Raw genomic sequence first — 14,604 nt, 5'->3', positions numbered from 1 at the left:
TTTAGTTAACATGCATCCAAATGGAGGTCGGGAAACTTGGGTCCTGTTAACATATGGATGGAAGTGGAAAGAACTATCGCGATGACCGTCCTTGTGTTTCTTTTATTTTTTCTTTCTTCCTTCTCCCCAAAGCCGCCCCCCCCCACCCCCGCCCCGCCCCGCCCCGCCCCGCCCCGTCCCGTCCCGTCCCGTCCATCCATAGTTGTAGGTTCCAGTGGTAGGTCTTTCGGGTTTCTGCTATGTGGGCTTGAAGGGCGATGCTGGGTCTGGGGCTGCGCCCAGGATCCGAACCGGTGAAAACCTGGGCCGTCGAAGCCGGGGGTCGGGGTGGGGGCGCGTACTTGACCGCTCGTCCACGGGCTCGGCCCCCGGCCCTTGTTTTCTAGGGAGAGAGACAGAGAGACCCGATCCATTTTCTCTTGGCCTCTAAAGCGTGTGTGTGGTCGAAAGGCGACGGAGAGAGGGGTTCTGGTCCAGAAAGCCCCGACCGCGCCGCCACGGGGATCGGTCGGTCCCGCCCGAACCGTCCGAGTCGGAAAGGAACGGACAGCTTTCCTCCTTTGGGCCCCTGACTTGGGACCAACAGGGGAAGAGAAACAGGCCTCTCTCCCTCACACCCTGGCCCCTTCCCCCAGGACGCCCTCCTTCTAGTCAGCCCGCCTCTGGCTTTTCCACACGCCGACGACCGCTCGTCGGCATGGACCCACCTTCCTTGGGGGACACCACCACACGACTCTCCCACTCGTCTGCCTGCCTTTCGTTGGCGTCGCTGCCAAAGGCGAGGGGTAGGGGTGGCGGTGGCAGGGACGGCAGGGGCCCAGCGGCTCTCTGGAGGGTGAGGAAGTCTTGCTGGTTCTCCTAGGTCGGTGATCTTTCTCGATCTCCACACACATTCTTCGTTTGGGGAGCCAAGAGACGCCCTCTGAGGAATCCCTATGGCCAGGGTCGATCACTTACTCGCTCACTGCCTCGGCCTCGGCCTCGGCCTCGGCCTCTGTCCATCTTGTCTCTCTCCCTCCCTCCCTCCCTCCCTCCCTCCCTCGTCGGTCTCTGTGTGTGGACGTCTAGGTGGAGGCGAGGCAGGGAGGCCATCCACCCACCCACCCACCTCGTGGTTTACCACACGCTCTACACGGAGGTAGAATTCCCATCCCACCGAATCCATCCTTTCCACGGGGCACAAGCCAGTGGCCTTCGGGGGTCTCTCTCCCCAAGGTGGCGCATCCGTCACGGCTATCTATTTCCAGAAGGTTTCCGTTTCCATCCCCTCCCTCCGAAAGAAAAAACGGCCCCACTCCCGGATCTGCCTCACCACGACCACCACCACCACCACCGCCGCCGCCGCCGCCGCCGCCGCCGCCGCCGCCGCCGCCATCTGCTGTCGCCCTCTAGGGTTGGACCGTTCTAGCTCTCTCCTCTGTGTGGAATCGCAACGTAGGTCGCCTTGGATGTCTGGCACCTCTCACTTAGCAGAAGGTTTTGGAGGCTCAGGCTGGGCCACGCTTTGGCCCGGGTCAGTGTTCCGTTCCTCCGGACGGCTTCCTCGTTTTCCACGAGAAGGAGCCGTGAAGACGGAAAGGAAGGGCGGATGGATGGCTTCTCCCGTGCTACCGAGTCCCTCTCCCCTTTTCCCCAAAGCGTGAGGGGCGGTCGACAGGATCGTCTCTGATGACAAAAGTCAGAGGCACCCCGGGTCAGACACCGTGCGAGGCGTTGGTGTGTTCTCGAGACGAGAACACGTCCCCGTCAGCGTTTCCTGTCGTTCTCGTTCCGAAAGGATTCACGCGCCACCCCGTCTCCCTCAAGGTCTTAGGGCTGTCGTGCTCCGCAGCCGTCACGTGTCGTGGATCCTGGGCACCACCACGCCACCCCGCCCCCGCCCCCCCGCCATAGCTGTCGATCGCTATGTGGCACGCCTACGTTTGCCCAAAAGGGCAGTCCGATGGACAGCGTGGGTGCTTTTCCCAGCAGGCAGGCAGGTGAGAGTCACCCCTCTAGAAGGTTTCCAAGCCCCGTTCCATTCTCAGAGGCAGCTCCTTTGGCCATCAAGGAGGCAGGCGATGGGGGTGGGGGTGGGGATGGGGATGGGGCCGGGGCCTCTGTCCCTCTGTCGCGGTAGAAATGATTGGGAAAGGAGGGACGATGGGCGTAGGTCAACCATCCTGGGCGGTGGTGCTTTGGGAGCTTTTTCTAGAAGAAGGAGCGAACGGCCTTCCCTGGGAAGGGAGGAAACCAGAGGAGGTCCCCCTCAGACCGACCTGGCACGAGAAGGACACTCTCTCTCTCTCTCCCTTTTCTTCCTGACTTGAAATCAGGAGACAAAACTCCCCTGCCAAAGGGGCCCTCCCGAAACGGGGAGTGAGGAAGACCTCCTTCTCTTCACGGCTGAAGTTCTCCCTGCCTTTCCTGGACGGGAAGGATAGCACCTACGCCCGCTGCCGTCGGCGACTTTTAGTCCGCCTGGAGAGGAAGAAATTCTTTCCCGTGGCCGAACCCTGGCGGTTCGTTCGTGCTGCAGAGGACGTGGCCCTCTCTGACACACCCAGGAACCTCCTCGCTCCGGGTCGCTCCGGGTCGAGGAGAGGGAGTTCTGTTCTGTGGTTTAGAATGGTGCTTAAAAAGGGACATCGCTTACAAAGGGTCCTCGTCCCCCTTCCTAAACGGACGGCTCGGCTCGGAGGCGTGAGATACGTTTCGCATCCTCCTCGTCGTCTTCACTCAAAGTTTTATTGGAGTTTTGAAGATTTTATTTTTTGTCTTTCCTTTTTCTCCCCAAAGCCCCCCCGGTACATAGTTGTGTGTTCTTCGTTGTGGGTCCTTCTAGCGGTGGTATGTGGGACGCCGCCTCAGCGTGGTTTGATGAGCAGTGCCGTGTCCGCGCCCGGGATCCGAACCGACGAAACACTGGGCCGCCTGCAGCGGAGCGCGCGAACTTAACCACTCGGCCACGGGGCCAGCCCCTTACTGGATTTTTAAAACAACTCCGGGGGCCGGCCCGGTGGCGCGGCGGTGAAGTTCGCACGTTCCGCTCCGCCGGCCCCGGGTTCGCCGGTCCGGATCCCGGGCGCAGGACCCGGCACCGCTTGGCGAGACACGCTGTGGCAGGCGTCCCACCTGGAAAGTAGAGGGGGATGGGCACGGATGTCAGCTCAGGGCCAGTCTTCCTCGGCCGACAGAGGAGGATTGGCGGCAGATGTTCGCTCAGGGCTCATCTTCCTCAAAAATAAAATAATAAATCGATTCGATAAAATATCAAATAACACAACCGCGGGATCACGACTTAGAGTCACCATTGGCCCGATGATGCCACTCCCCACCCCCCCCACCCCCCTACCCCCCACCATTTGGAGGTGCCGTCAGTGGGATTCGTTCCTGTTTGTCCATCTTTCTTCCTCTTTTTTTTTTTTTTTTTAAAGACCGGCACCCGAGCTCATTGCCAATCTTATCTTTTCTTTTTATTCCTCCTCCTTCTTCTTCTTCTCCCCAGAGCACCCCAGTACCTAGTTGTATATTCTCTTTGAGGGTCCCTCTGGTTCTGCCGTGTGGGACGCCACCTCAGCGTGGCTTGATGAGCGGTACCGTGTCCGAGCCCAGGATCCGAACCTTTGAAGCCCCGGGCCGCTGAAGCGGAGCGTGCAAACTCAACCGCTCGGCCATGGGGTCAGCCCCTTCCTTCGGAGGAGGAGGGGGGGGGAGGAGGAGGAGGAGGAGGAGGAGGCAGGCGCTGTGTGAAGTCGCCAGTGAGTCTGTGGAAAGAGACGGAGGATTTCCCATGGGAAGCTGGGGCGGGGGACACGGACCAATGTCGTGCGAACTTGAAGGTGAATGATCAAAAAACCCACACACGCCTAGAGCAGCGGGTTGCCAGTTAGGAGTTTGCTTGCCGGGCCCATAACGCAGGGCTCATCGATGAGCCAAACCGTCCGTGATCCTCAAGCAGTCTAGTAGGGTTAGAGAAAGGAGGGGGGCACTCTTTCTGCCCCAGACGAGGCGAGTTTCTCAGACAGCCACCCTGCCCCAACATCTTCCCTCCCTGCCTCCCGGCCCTTGGCGGACTGCGGCCTAAGGGTGGGGGAATTGAAGAAAGCCGTTCAATGGAAAAGAGCCCGAGGCCATGGGAGAGAGCTTCCTGCACTTGAATGAAGCCCTGACACCAGGCCCGTCGGAATGAATGGGCCTGACCTCCCCTCCCCCCCCCCCCCCTCCCAGGCTGGCGAGTCCCACCGACTCGACTCGGCAGTGGAAGGCTAGGGGTTTCCTCCGAAATGGTGAACCGGCCCCCTTGTCCACAGGAAAACCACACACGGCTACAGCCTAGGCAGGATCTCGGGCCAAGTCGTCAGGGTGGCAAGATGATGGTGGATGAGAGGAAACTTGTTCTGGGACCGCCCCGCCCCCCCCCATCGCCTCTCTGGCTGAGAAGAGGGCTGGGGAGCGGTGAGGGTCAGGGGGAGAGTGGGGGCGGGGCCGGGACAGGGACCACCGGGCAGTAGGACGGGAGTAGCCCTGAGGCCTGCCTGCCTGCCTGCCTGCCTGCCTGCCTGCCTGCCTGCTTCCTTCCCTGCCGGCGCAGGGCTGAGAGAGGCACGGGGCACGCTGGCTCCTGCCCCTTCACTCATTCGGGAAGCCTTCTGTTGTTGCTCCTGAGGTGCCGGCTGCGGTGACAGACAGAGCAAAACTCCTCTCTCTGTCTATTTCTTCAAAGGCCCGAGTCTGAGCTACGACAGATTCCCCTGTGGCTCGACCCGCAACCTCCCATCCTGCCAGACCAGACCCCTTGTCCAAAAACCTCCACTGGAGGAGCTCTTTCACCTGACCCGGAAAGGAAACACCAGCCCTGCCTCAGCCTCACACCCACCACCACCACCACCATCACAACCATCCCCCCCCCCCGCCCCACTCTCCTCCGGACCCAGATACCTAACAGAGAGAACAAAAATCCAAAAATCCTGCTGCTCTCCTTCTACCGCCTCCACTTTAGAAGAGTCGGTCTCCCCCGAACACCTCAGACTCTGTGACTTCCCGCGGCCTCCCTTTCCCCGTCCCCATGCTCTCCCCGGACGGGCCCCATCTTACACTCGAACGACAGCTCCACCGCTCGGGGCAGCTAGACACGATGTCCCAAAGTGGCCCAGACGGTAGCCTGGTCGATTCCAAAGGACCCACACACGCAGTCGGCCATAAACGTGGTGTGGAGATCGTGGACGTTCGCGGGCCTCTGATGAAATCGCTGCTCCGGGGACCCCGGCGTCTAGGACCCGTCTTCTCCATGTTCTTCACACCGTTGCTCCTGGGCCGGTTATTCTCTTCCCTCTCGCTGACCTTAACGTTTTGTCTCTGCCATTGAATTTTTTTTTTAAAGATTTTATTTTTTCCTTTTTCTCCCCAAAGCCCCCCGGTACATAGTTGTGTATTCTTCGTTGTGGGTTCTTCTAGTTGTGGCATGTGGGACGCTGCCTCAGCGTGGTCTGATGAACAGTGCCATGTCCGCGCCCAGGATTCGAACCCACGAAACACTGGGCCGCCTGCAGCGGAGCGCGCGAACTTAACCACTCGGCCACGGGGCCAGCCCCCTCTGCCATTGAATTTTGACCGTGCGAATGTGACTTGCCGCTGTAGGGCTGCGTGGATCTCTCAGGCATCCTGCTGTGCCATGCGGGGGGGGGGAATCCTTGGTGGGTGGGTCGATAGACGTCCCTTTGGTTGTCCCCTGGAGGGGAGAGACAGAGGGGACGACTCAATCCACCACGAACGCTGATGTCGCTCCGATAAACCTGTAGCGGTGATTCTAGTTTATGGCCCGTGTCCTGAAAAGAACTTCCCGAAGGGCCAGCCCGGCGGTACAGCAGTTAAGTTCGCACGTTCCGTTTTGTCGGCCAGGGGTTCGCCGGTTCGGATCCAGGGTGCGGACGTGGCGCCGCTTGGTGAGCCATGCTGTGGTCGGCGTCCCGCCTATCAACGGGAGGAGGATGGGCACGGATGTTAGCTCGGGACCACTCTCCCGGGGCAAAAAGAGGAGAATTGGCAGCAGGTGTCAGCTCGGGGCTCGTCTTCCTCGAAAAATAAATTAATTAAATAAATAGAAACAACTTCCCAAACCTCTCTGATAACTTGAAGCTTTGAAGTTTTGCGAGGTGAAATCAGGTGATAAAAAAGTCCACGGACGGGGGCAGCCCCGTGGCCGAGTGGTTAAGTTCCCACGCTCCCCTTCGGCGGCCCAGGGTTTTGCCCGTTCAGATCCCGGGCACGGACACGGCACCGCTCGTCGGGCCGTGTGGAGGCGGCGTCCCACATGCCACCACTAGAACGGCCCTCAACTAAGATAGACAACTATGTCATGGGGGGGATTTGGGGAGAAAAATCGGGGGGGGGGAAAAAACAAAAACGGAAGATTGGCAACAGTCGTTAGCTCGGGTGCCAAACTTAAGACAAAAACAATTTCCTTGACGATGTAGATCATTTCCGAGTAAGATAGAACCTGAGACGTGAGTGGCTAAATAGAAGTTTATCTACTTTGGGTTTGTGAGGATACGGAAACGAAAAGACGTTTGGGTCTATCGAGGAACACGTCTCGTGCTTTATTAAAAGCTTTGACAGGGGACGGCGGCACGGCGGCATAGTGGTTAAGCTCCTGCACTCAGCTTCGGCAGCCTGGGGTCCTCGGGTTCAGATCCCGGGCGTGGACCTCCACCGCTCCTCACACCGGGCTGTGGTGGCATCCCGTCCGCAAGATCAAGGAAGTGGGGCGCAGGTGTTACCTCGGGCCCGCTCTCCCTCAAGCAGAAAGAAGAGGAAGATTGGCAACAGGCGTCAGCTCTGTGAGGGCCGATCTTCCTCACCCAAAAACTAAAGTGAGATGAAATCAAATAAAGCGAAGGAAGAGATAAACCTATGAAATCCCATGTTTCTAAAAGTGGCCAAGTGTTTAGAAATTGGCCAAGCGACAGACTGCTCATGGGAAGGACAGTTCCTAATTGCTGACTTCTTAGTTTTCACCAAAATTAAGGTTCGTGAGGGTTAAAAATTCTACTTAACGAATGCGATGAAAGCCACTAGGCCGGCCCAGTGGCACGCTGGTTAAGTGTGCCTGTTCCACTTCGCCGGCCCGGGGTTCGCCGGTTCGGATCCCGGGGGTGGACGTGGCACCGCTGGGCGAGCCACGTGGTGGTAGGCGTCCCACATATGAAGTAGAGGAAGATGGGCACGGAGGTTAGCTCAGGGCCAGCCTTCCTCGGCAAAAAGAGGAGGATTGGCAGCAGTTAGCTCAGGGCTCATCGTCCTCAAAACAAAACAACACAAAACAAAACAAAAAGCCACTAAAAGTGAATATGGGAAACATCTTTGTGTTCAAGGAAAGTGAGATGGCTGCCTTCAGGCAAGAGGGCCTAAAAAGTAAAGATCGTTTTGTCTGTGAAAAGGTGATCACGGGGAAAAAAATCTGAGAAAAAGGTCTGTTCGTGGTCAAGTGGCCTAAAATTGGAACGAGTGGACAGATAGAAATGGCGAGCGATAGGATCTATTGGAGTCTATGAGGAAGCCATTGGGTGTCGGCCTAATTCGGCCTGACAGTGTTTTTCCAAAAGGGCCTGACGTGGCCGTCGAGCACGCATCGCATCGTAGATCTGCTTTAAACATTTCCTACGGCAAGAACCAATGCCCTTAAGGGAAAGGAGCAGCTTCCCCGTGCTCGGGCCTTTCCTTAAGGAGAGGCATCTTTCCTTAGGCTAGGAACGGATGGTTGCGCTCACCTTTGACCATCCGGCTCACCTGTGACCACCCAGGCCCAGACAACAGACCTGCCACCCAGCAGTGTCTGTCGATCGCTGTGCTGACAGAGCAGTGTCGCGACTATCGTCCAAGGGACCTTTCGATCCTATGTGAAACGTCCTCTCTGGGGGTCTAGAAGCACTCTGTACACCCCACTTCCCGGGCGCCCTTTCTTCCTTCAGGAAGAAAGGCCCCGGGCCACAGTCCTTACATCTTAGGTCAGAATAAACTCACCCCGATTTTCACGGATAGATTGGTTCCGGATTATTTCCATCGACAGAATGGAATCAAGTCAATGAGTTTCAAGATCGGAGGGAAGCTGATGCAAAATCAGAATTGGTTTTTCTCGCTCTCGAAAGGATACTTTTCTCTAACTTCTAGTCTCCTCCTGATAAAGACATTGGAAAAGGTTTCTCTTGACCTCTGAGGGAATCGACACCAAAGACAGAGATCCTCCATTTTGTCAGAATGATTTCCTAGGCCTCTAACGGAGGAGGCCTCCCTCGGACGGGAGCTCAGCTTTTGTTTTGCAACAGTTTTCCTCTCTCTGCTTGCCTTTAACATCTCCTTTCCCGTTCTTCTTATTTGGAAGGGAAATACGTGCACCGCTGGGGGGGGGAGGGGGAAGAATTTTCTAAATGACCAAAGAAGATCTACGACTGTTGTTATTTTGGTTTCACGGAGCAGTTCCACGTCCACATTTACCCCATTTTAAACACCCACACACACTCACAGCACGGCGCTGTGAGGATGTCCCGGGGAACTCGATTTGTGGAGGGAATGGCTGTGAGGTCTCTGCCCCCAACCCGCACCATTTGGGTGCTTCTGCTTGTTGATGAGGACGGGAAGCCCTGCTGAAATCCATATTCTTATCACCACACGTGAATCTGCACCCATGCTCCCCCCGTGTGTCGTCTTTGGGCTTTGCTGTGGCCCCGTGCGGAGGGAGACCCGTTTTGTCTTGTAAACTTTTCAGCGGCCAAGCGGCTCGGTCCTTTCCTCTACGACTTGTGGGCTCCGTCTGTCCGTCTGCCTTAGAAAGACCCTCTGGGCCGGAAGTGACAGGCTGCACACAATTCCTGACAGACTGCGGACAATTCCTCCGTCGTCACGGTCCTTCTCTGATGACGTGCATGGTTTCGGTTTGACAGCGACCCCCACCCCCCACCCCGCCCTGATTTTCTAAGTCCTCCCGGGACCCGGGAAGTGCTCGGGCCGCTCCGGGAATCGGGGGCCGGCAGCCCCGGCCTGCCCCGTGGCATCTCCGGGGACTTTTCCACCCTCTGTCCGCGTCAGCCAGCCGGCAGCCCCGGCCCGGCCCAGGAGTCACGTGGGGAGTCTGTCCCCTTCCTGGCAAGCCCACCCACCCCACCCCCCTCCCCGCCGATTTTCCAAGACCTCCTTCTGCGCCCAGGGTTGCCCTGTGCTGCCTGGGAGCTCCGAGGTGGACACCCTGGGGCCTCGCGTGGTGACCTCCCGGCCGCCCCAAGCGGGCCCAGAGAGAAAGAGAGAGAGAGACAGAGTCAGAGACAGAGAGACAGAGAGACAGAGACAGAGGTAGACAGAGAGAGACCTGACCCGGCGGTGGGCTCAGGCTGTGCACTCTCGCTGGCCGGTTCCCTCCCGCTGACCCCTCCGCGCCGGTTGTTGGGCGCCATCTGGCGGCCGCTTTTACAGAGTGGCCCTCCTCCGGAGCCCCGGCGACATGAGCAAGGGATGGGACTTGCAGGACGTCTGTGTGGTTTCCAGTGTGGGTCTGTGTGGAACAGAGCTGCTAAGAACATTCATGCCCCGGATTCTGTGTGAATGAACAGGAACGTGGCCGCAGCCCCCACCCCGCCCCCCGCCCCAGCCCCCGGGAGTGGCGGGAGTGGGGCCCTCCAGACCACCCTCGGGTTGGATGCCTCCCTCCCTGGAAGGACTCACGGGACTCCACAAAAGCTGACTTCCTGGAGGTCCAGCGGAGACCCCCAAGGCCCAAGGCCCCCCACCACCACCACCACAGATCACTGTGGAAGCCTTAACGACCCAAGGCTCCAGCTACATACAGACGCTCTTAGGAGGCAAGATACACCAAGGGCTTATGTAGGTTGCCGCTTTCGGTGGTTGTTTCCGCGGCGTGTGAGTTTTGGAACCCGCCACGCCATTTTTCACAGAGGCCATACCGTTTCCCTTCACCACCAGTGAGGCGTGAGTGACTGACTTGGCTTCTCCGCGACCTCACTAGCAGTTTGATCCTGTTCCTGTATTTGGAAGAAGCCAGTCTCACCCATGTGTCCCCACAATGTCTCCCTCTAATTTTCTCACTTGCTTTTCCAGGGAACAGCTCACATCTTTTCATGCGCTCATTGGTCATCCATGCGTACCTCCTCCTCCCCAGGTGAAAGTGCCTGCTCTGTCTATTGGCCTTCCATTGTATTTGTATTTTTCAGTGTTGATTTCCCCCGGGTCTCCACTCCATTGTGGGGTTTTTTTTTGTTGTTGTTGTTTTTTTTTCTGCTTAAAGATTGCCACCTGAGCTAAGCCTCTGTTTCCCATCTTTGTCAGTTTCAGAGGGTAGATTTCTCAGTCTTGCTCTTTCCCAAGTTCTGCACGCCCTTGTGTGTGTGTGTGTGTGTTTTTTTTTTTTTTGCTCAAATATTGAACCTAAGCTAGCATCTGTTGCCCATCTTCGTCAGTTTGAGAGGGTAGGTTTCTCAGTGTTGCTTTTTCCCCAGGTCTCCAAGTCCCTCACTGTGTGTGTGTGTGAGTGTGTGTGTTTTCTTTGCAAGATTGGCACTTGAGCTAACGTGTGTTGCCAATCTTTGTCAGTTTCAGAGGCTAGATTTTTCAGTATCGCTCTTTCCCAAGGTCTCCACTCCCTTGCTCTTTTCTTTTCTTTTTTTTTTTTTGGCTTAAAGATTGTCACCTGAGCGAGGCTCTGTTGCCCTGCTTCCTCCGTTTCAGAGGGTACCTTTTTTCAGGGTTGCTTTTTCACCGGGTCTCCTCGCCATTGTAGTTTTGTATTTTATTTTATTTTTTTGCTTAATGATTGCCACCTGAGGTAGCCTCTGTTGCCCATTTTCGTCAGCTTCAGAGGGTGGATTTCTCAGTGTTGCTTTTTCCCCAGGTCTCCACGCCCTTGTGTTTTCCTTTTGCTTAACGATTGCCACCTGAGCTAGCCTCTGTTGCCCATCGTCGTCAGTTTCAGAGGGTACATTTCTCAGTGCTGCTTTTTCCCCAGGTCTCCACGCCCTTGTGTGTTTCTTTTGCTTAACGATTGCCACCTGAGCTAGCCTCTGTGGCCCATCTTTGTCAGTTTCAGAGGGTAGATTTCTCAGTCTTGCTCTTTCCCAAGTTCTGCACGCCCTTGTGTGTGGGTTTTTTTTTTTTTTTTTTTTTTTTGCTCAAATATTGAACCTAAGCTAGCATCTGTTGCCCTTCTTCGTCAGTTTCAGAGGGTGGATTTCTCCGTGTTGCTTTTTCCCCAGGTCTCCACGCCCTTGTGTGTTTCTTTTGCTTAACGATTGCCACCTGAGCTAGCCTCTGTGGCCCATTTTCGTCAGCTTCAGAGGGTGGATTTCTCAGTGTTGCTTTTTCCCCAGGTCTCCAAGTCCCTCAGTGTGTGTGTGTGTGAGTGTGTGTGTTTTCTTTGCAAGATTGGCACTTGAGCTAACGTGTGTTGCCAGTCTTTGTCAGTCAGAGGCTAGATTTTTCAGTATCGCTCTTTCCCAAGGTCTCCACTCCTTGCTCTTTTCTTTCTTCCTACCTTTCTTTCTTTCTTCTTTCTTTTTGGCTTAAATATTGTCACCTGAGCTAGGCTCTGTTGCCCTGCTTCCTCCGTTTCAGCGGGTACCTTTTTTCAGGGTTGCTTTTTCACCGGGTCTCCTCGCCATTGTAGTTTTTTTATTTTATTTTATATTTTGCTTAATGATTGCCACCTGAGGTAGCCTCTGTGGCCCATCTTCGTCAGTTTCAGAGTGTGGATTTCTCCGTGCTGCTTTTTCCCCAGGTCTCCACGCCCTTGTGTGTTTCTTTTGCTTAACGATTGCCACCTGAGCTAGTCTCTGTTGCCCATCTTTGTCAGTTTCAGAGGGTAGATTTCTCAGTCTTGCTCTTTCCCAAGTTCTGCACGCCCTTGTGTGTGTGTGTGTGTGTGTGTTTTTTTTTTTTTTTTTTTGCTCAAATATTGAACCAAAGCTAGCATCTGTTGCCCATCTTCGGCAGTTTCAGAGGGTAGAATTCTCAGTGTTGCTTTTTCCCCAGGTCTCCACGCCCTTGTGTTTCCCTTTTGCTTAAAGATTGCCACCTGAGCTAGCCTCTGTTGCCCATCGTCGTCAGTTTCAGAGGGTACATTTCTCAGTGCTGCTTTTTCCCCAGGTCTCCACGCCCTTGTGTGTTTCTTTGCTTAACGATTGCCACCTGAGCTAGCCTTTGTTGCGCTTCTTTCTCAGTTTCTGAGGGTGGATTTCTCCGTGTTGCTTTTTCCCCAGGTCTCCACGCACTTCCTTTTCATTTTCCTTAAAAATTGCCACCTGAGCTAGCCCGTGTTGCCCATGTTCGTCAGTTTGAGAGGGTGGATTTCTCAGTGTTGCTTTTTCCCCAGGTCTCCACGCCCTTGTGTGTTTCTTTTGCTTAACGATTGCCACCTGAGCTAGCCTCTGTGGCCCATCTTCGTCAGTTTCAGAGGGTAGATTTCTCAGTGCTGCTTTTTGCCCAGGTCTCCACGCCCCTGTGTGTTTCTTTTGCTTAACGATTGCCACCTGAGCTAGCCTCTGTTGCCCATGTTCGTCAGTTTCAGAGGGTGGATTTCTCCGTGCTGCTTTTTACCCGGGTCTCCACGCCCTTGTGTCTTTCTTTTCTGCTTAAAGGTTGCAACCTGAGCTAGGGTCTGTTGCCCATGTTCCTCAGTTTCAGAGGGTGGATTTCTCCGTGCTGCTTTTTACCCGGGTCTCCACGCCCTTGTGTGTTTCTTTTGCTTAACGATTGCCACCTGAGCTAGCCTCTGTGGCCCATTTTCGTCAGCTTCAGAGGTGGATTTCTCAGTGTTGCTTTTTCCCCAGATCTCCACGTCCCTCAGTGTGTGTGTGTGTGAGTGTGTGTGTTTTCTTTGCAAGATTGGCACTTGAGCTAACGTGTGTTGCCAGTCTTTGTCAGTCAGAGGCTAGATTTTTCAGTATTGCTCTTTCCCAAGGTCTCCACTCCCTTGCTCTTTTCTTTCTTTCTTTCTTTCTTTCTTTCTTTCTTTCTTTCTTTCTTTCTTTTTGGCTTAAATATTGTCACCTGAGCGAGGCTCTGTTGCCCTGCTTCCTCCGTTTCAGAGGGTACCTTTTTTCAGGGTTGCTTTTTCACCGGGTCTCCTCGCCATTGTAGTTTTGTATTTTATTTTATTTTTTTGCTTAATGATTGCCACCTGAGGTAGCCTCTGTTGCCCATTTTCGTCAGCTTCAGAGGGTGGATTTCTCAGTGTTGCTTTTTCCCCAGGTCTCCACGCCCTTGTGTTTTCCTTTTGCTTAACGATTGCCACCTGAGCTAGCCTCTGTTGCCCATCGTCGTCAGTTTCAGAGGGTACATTTCTCAGTGCTGCTTTTTCCCCAGGTCTCCACGGCCCTTGTGTGTTTCTTTTGCTTAACGATTGCCACCTGAGCTAGCCTCTGTGGCCCATCTTTGTCAGTTTCAGAGGGTAGATTTCTCAGTCTTGCTCTTTCCCAAGTTCTGCACGCCCTTGTGTGTGGGTTTTTTTTTTTTTTTTTTTTTTTTTGCTCAAATATTGAACCTAAGCTAGCATCTGTTGCCCTTCTTCGTCAGTTTCAGAGGGTGGATTTCTCCGTGTTGCTTTTTCCCCAGGTCTCCACGCCCTTGTGTGTTTCTTTTGCTTAACGATTGCACCTGAGCTAGCCTCTGTGGCCCATTTTCGTCAGCTTCAGAGGGTGGATTTCTCAGTGTTGCTTTTTCCCCAGGTCTCCAAGTCCCTCAGTGTGTGTGTGTGTGAGTGTGTGTGTTTTCTTTGCAAGATTGGCACTTGAGCTAACGTGTGTTGCCAGTCTTTGTCAGTCAGAGGCTAGATTTTTCAGTATCGCTCTTTCCCAAGGTCTCCACTCCCTTGCTCTTTTCTTTCTTCCTACCTTTCTTTCTTTCTTTCTTTCTTTTTGGCTTAAATATTGTCACCTGAGCTAGGCTCTGTTGCCCTGCTTCCTCCGTTTCAGCGGGTACCTTTTTTCAGGGTTGCTTTTTCACCGGGTCTCCTCGCCATTGTAGTTTTTTTATTTTATTTTATATTTTGCTTAATGATTGCCACCTGAGGTAGCCTCTGTGGCCCATCTTCGTCAGTTTCAGAGTGTGGATTTCTCCGTGCTGCTTTTTCCCCAGGTCTCCACGCCCTTGTGTGTTTCTTTTGCTTAACGATTGCCACCTGAGCTAGTCTCTGTTGCCCATCTTTGTCAGTTTCAGAGGGTAGATTTCTCAGTCTTGCTCTTTCCCAAGTTCTGCACGCCCTTGTGTGTGTGTGTGTGTGTTTTTTTTTTTTTTTTTTTTGCTCAAATATTGAACCAAAGCTAGCATCTGTTGCCCATCTTCGGCAGTTTCAGAGGGTAGAATTCTCAGTGTTGCTTTTTCCCCAGGTCTCCACGCCCTTGTGTTTCCCTTTTGCTAAAGATTGCCACCTGAGCTAGCCTCTGTTGCCCATCGTCGTCAGTTTCAGAGGGTACATTTCTCAGTGCTGCTTTTTCCCCAGGTCTCCACGCCCTTGTGTGTTTCTTTTGCTTAACGATTGCCACCTGAGCTAGCCTTTGTTGCGCTTCTTTCTCAGTTTCTGAGGGTGGATTTCTCCGTGTTGCTTTTTCCCCAGGTCTCCACGCA

General features: G+C 54.5%; 1 long non-coding RNA gene across 1 annotated transcript; it reads right to left on the bottom strand.

The window, feature by feature from the left end:
* Positions 1-6,516: 6,516 nt before the first annotated feature.
* Positions 6,517-9,105, bottom strand: LOC138922612 (uncharacterized). Its single transcript, XR_011435735.1, has 2 exons — positions 8,002-9,105; positions 6,517-7,226 (listed from the first exon to the last, which is right to left on the bottom strand). It is a non-coding gene; the product is annotated as an uncharacterized lncRNA (long non-coding RNA).
* Between the last annotated feature and the right edge of the window lie 5,499 nt (positions 9,106-14,604).

Source organism: Equus caballus, unplaced genomic scaffold (assembly GCF_041296265.1).
Source record: "Equus caballus isolate H_3958 breed thoroughbred unplaced genomic scaffold, TB-T2T unassigned-0001747, whole genome shotgun sequence".
NCBI lineage: Eukaryota > Metazoa > Chordata > Mammalia > Perissodactyla > Equidae > Equus > Equus caballus.
Note: the sequence above shows the minus strand (reverse complement) of the source record. Positions and strands in the feature narration are given on the sequence as shown.